The sequence below is a fragment of the Leucopleurus acutus genome (genome assembly GCF_964270905.1).
Source record: "Leucopleurus acutus genome assembly, contig: HAP1_SCAFFOLD_194, whole genome shotgun sequence".
NCBI lineage: Eukaryota > Metazoa > Chordata > Mammalia > Artiodactyla > Delphinidae > Leucopleurus > Leucopleurus acutus.
In genome coordinates this window covers 264,282-269,144 of record NW_028139128.1, presented here as the reverse complement: position 1 = coordinate 269,144, position 4,863 = coordinate 264,282, and positions in this window count along the sequence as shown.

The following is a 4,863-nucleotide window of genomic DNA, read 5'->3' as shown; positions in this document are numbered from 1 at the left end:
TCATGTTATCTAAGGTTGGAGGGTGACTAAAAACCTTCCACATTCTGAGATCTGCATGGTTTCCCTCTAGCATAATTAGCTTATGTTAATTCAGTGATGAATAACGGCTGAAGTCTCTCCCATTCGGGCTGAAAGTGTAACACACGTGGAGTTAAGGTTGTTGTATGTGACATGTCCTCATATTCATTGCATTCAGTGGGCTCTTCTCCAGCATGAAATCCCTGCTATTGACAAGGAAAGAGAGGCTGTTAAAAATTACTCACATAATAATCATTCAGTCATTTCTCTACATGTGACTTCTAGGCGGCTTCCTCAGTGATGGTCTTCATTGAAAATCTCCCCATGTTAGTTACATTCACAGGTAATGTTACTTTGCTGAATTCACACAGATTTTCTATCTGGTAAACCCTCACTTGTCATAGCTTTCTGATTAAGATTTAGGTCTTCTTTATGTTTCAAACGCTATATCCATGAGCTATGTTTAATCAATTAACTTTTCATTGAAGCCCAGGTTAGTGTTTGACATGTAATGTCAAAAGACATGTGTCCTCAGATTGTTCCACCCTCCATTAAATTGATAGAAAATCTCCTGGCCACATGTCCAAGGACATGGAGGGCAGAGCTAGGGTTGAGTCTCTAATGTTGCTGATTTCCACATGGGGAGGAACCAAGGTGACTGAGGGCAAGGGTATCCAAGTTGGTGGGGGGGCGCAACAGGGAAGGTGGGGCGCTAAAGTCCTGGAATGGGTGTTGGAGAACAAATGAGGGTGTCTTTCACCAAGAATTATTAAATGAGAACTTTGCAAGAGGTGTCCTTGCTGTGGAGACAGGACTCTCCAGGAGATCATGTAAGGGTTACCTGGGAATAAGTGTTAATCCTAGGAACTGAATATTAATAAAATAATAACTGAACAGTAAGTGGAATCAAAGTATAACACCCCATAATTTGCATTGTTTTCTGCAAAATGGGGATATTATATCCTCTCCACATGCCGAGTAGCCAATGCAGCCCTGTTCTTGACCATGGGAGGAAAAAGCGTTCCTTCTGTCTGCGCATGCCTGTGGGTAAGGTGGCAGGGGTCACTCCCAGGTGAGTGGTTGGGGATTGATGCCTGATGTATCTAACAATACTCTGAAAGGCTGGCTTCTCATGGCTGCTTTCTCTTTCCTCAGATTTATCTGCTTGATTTCCGGATTGTCCCTGCATAAGGATGCAGAGGAGAGCAGATGGTGGCAGAGTTCCTGATAATGAAACAACAGGTGAGAAGAAAACTTACTTTGATTCCTCTATTTATCCATCTTTTGCCAAATGGTCAGGTTTCTACTTCGGGTCCGGGTCTTCTAAGTGCACCCAGGAAATATTAACGCCAGTTATGTTCACCACCCTGTTAGGGATATGGCAGGTCAGGGACCAATGTAGAAACACTCTCTTTCCCAACATTTACTTTCACTTGCTCCAGCCTCCATTAAGGCTGTGACCTCACAGAAGACAGGAGAGGTTTTTTCCTTCTCTTTTTTGAAAGGTCATCCCTTGGGCTCAGTGGCCTCCTTCATCATGTTACTGGCTGCAGTGGACTTAGGAATGCGGTGAACACAGGGGATAGAGAATGACTCAGAACAGAAATCTCTAGGCCAGTGGGGAGCAGACGTTTCATCAGGTGAGTCCTATGTTATAGGTGCTGGGGTGAGTGGGGGTTGGTGAGAGACAGCAATAAAGGATCATTTATTTTCTCTAATTTTAAAAAGATTAACCTTTTACAGACTACTCATAAGCATTTTGATAGCTTCAAAAAAATAAAGGTAAGTTCCTTAGCAAAATTATTCACATAACTCTGTTCCTTTGTGTTCTTAACCTTCATTCAAATTAGAAAGTTGAATTCAATGCCTGCAGATTCTTATTTTCTTAATTATGACTGTGTATGGACGAGAAGGGGCATAGTACACAAAACGAAGTGTAGAGCACTGGACAGCAAATGACAGTCTGGGGAGCTCCAAGGCCTCACTCCCACACAGATCCATCAGTAAAACAACCAGGATCTGCCTGAATGATCTGGGATTCTAGCCCAGGGAATCCCAGAAGTGGGAACAATGGGCTTTCTGCTCCCACCATTGCCAGCCCTGTTAAGTGTTCCTATTAGACCCGGGGATGTGTGTGTGTGTGTGTGTGTGTGTGTGTGTGTGTGTGTGTTTGTTTCTTCTTCCTGACACCCCTGGACTTGCCGAGTGTGCATCACTGTTTCATGAAAACTATGCTCATGTGGTGCTAAAGTTATAAGACCCTCTCAGTCTTGTATCTTCCTGTGTTGGATACATAAAATTTATGTAATAGGTCCAGCTGCAAATGTTCAGTTTTCTCCTTGGCTCCTACCTGCAATGGCATGGGGATGTCTTCTTTGGGAAAGCAGCTCTAGGCTCATGGAGAGAAGAGCTGCACAGGTGTAGGGTGGGCAGAGATAATTGGAGCAACCAAGTGAATTGCTAAGGTCTCCTGATAAGGAGGTAAGAGGCTGGGCACTAAGGGAATGCAAGTCTTCAGAGTCAGGGTTCTGACTGCAGAATTCTCCACATTAGCGTGAGGAGCGCATCTCCTTCGCGGCAGCCTCCTGCCCAAATCTTCCCAGCCCCGTCCGCTGCTGGGGGCCGGTAGCTCCTAGGTGGACGGCCCGAGACGAACTCGAGCGTTTGGGCGGTCGGAGCTGATCCCTCGCCGTCCAGCGATCAAAATCCATCGCGCTGACTTTCAAGCCCGTTGTCGGGAGCCATCTGGCGGCCGCTTTTATATTGTCCCTTCCCTCCTGAGCTTTGGCGACCTTCGCGAGGGATGTGACTCGCCCTCCAGGCGCGGGCCAGAGCTCCGGGAGGCCGGCGACGCTGGCGGCGACCATGCCGGTGCTGCGGAGTGGTGGGCGCCTCCTGCTCTCACTAGAGATTGAATGTGGAGAGCTGTATGTAGTGGGGCCGAGGCTGAGCTCTCTTGCAGGTTGCGGGTGAGGTCTGCGCCGGTCGACCAGCATTCCCTGGTGCCCCTTGGCCCGCGGAAACCTCACGTCCTGTTACGTGTGACCAGGAGAGGTTGTCTGTGAACAGCGTCGTACACCGTGTGTCACGATTCGTCGGTGCCTCCTCGCCGAATTGGGGGCCCAGGTCCATCCTGTTGCAGCCTTGGCGTTGGGGCTGCTCAACAGTGGCCACTTCAGTTTCTCCGGGTTCCACGCGATGCGGTCACGGGGGCGGGTATCGCCCTGAGGCAGGGGCATGGGATGCGTGTCAACAGACGGGATCCACCCGGCAGATTGAACCAACGTCTACGCGGGGAGCTCCCTTCCCCACTCTTTGGTCGCCTCGTTAGCGTGGCGCTTGCGTTTCCAACCTGTTCAGGTCCCCTCACCGCGGACTGTAGAGGGCAAGCCTGTAGGGCGCTCCTGGAGGGGCGGCAGTTCTTCCTAGGCTTCCGTGGTCGTTGGTCGTAGCCGTTTCTCTTTGGGAAACAGGGACCGCCCGGGGCATCCGTGATGGTCGTGAGGAAATACGAGCCAGGCCGCGGTCCTGGGTGGGCGCAGTTGTCGTTAGCTTCTCTGAAGAAGCTCTGCAGACAGTAAACGACCTATAGACGAGCGGGCGCAGGGGAGGACCCCCCAGGGCGAGAAATGAGACCGATGGTGGCCTGGGTCGAGGACGGGTGTCAGGGTCGTGGCGGTGCGCCTTCGCCCGTTTACGATCTGGATACTTCCTGTTGAAGTTCACAGCAGTTGCACGCACTTGACGTCTGCAGCGGCAAGGTCGACCAGATGGCCAGATTTCGGTATTGGGGCAAGAAGAAACTTTAATGAATTGAAACTCTTTTTGTTGTGAGATTCACTACAATGTGAACATTAGTGAAATAAGAAATCCTAAGATTTACAGTAAACCCACATTACTGTAATAATTACTATCGTTTGCAGCTTTTTTCACAAAGCGTTTATCTATGAAATTTAAAATATATTTAGTACATTTTTTTGTGATACAAGTCTGCTAATGAGAAAAATGGAATTCTTTGGCAAGGGGGATGCCATTTAGCTTATTACAGATTCCTATCATCAAAATTTCAATTGTTAATGCTGACTTATAAGGAGATTTTGCATGGTTTATGTATTTCATATTTGAAAATTATTTTCACACAGATATGTACTACCAAATACTGCAGTTCATGAGTGTGTGATTTTAATTGACCATATTCATTGTTTGGAAGGAATTTATAAAATTCTGTTTGATTCTTCTATTGATATTTGCCTTTTAGTGTGTCATAATATTGTACATTAGTCATTGACAATTCTGTTTGCAGTTAATTTTAAAAACATTGATTCAAGTTTCTCTATCCACAGAGTATCTGATTGATTGAAGATGATGAAGAAGGACTTTGGGATGCAGAATTTTCTAAAACCACCTGGAAGCCTGGGAACCTCTCCCTCCAGCCACAAGGCCCTGCCCCACACCCTGCAGCAGCCAATCTGGAAAATCAGACTCCAACCACTGCAACAATAGGCCCCAAGGGTCAGGACTTGGACAGTGACTCACAGCTTCGTCATTTTCATTCCTTTCCATGTAGAATCAAATGCGGGGAAAGCCAAATACGTTCCCTTAAGTAATCACTTAGGACGCCCCTCTTCCTATCAACTTGTCTCCAGCCTCCTCACATCACAAGCTCTGGGGAGCACATGTCTTCCTTTTTTTGGTCACCAGAAAGTGTCCCCACTCTTATGTGCCCTGAGTCTCAGCCTGATGTGAGTGGTGGTGGCTGACTCCCGTGTTCTGTAGACAAGTTCTGAGTAAATTCTTATTTGGTGTGTGTGTGTTGGGGGGTCTTTTTTCATATCTACAGAGCTT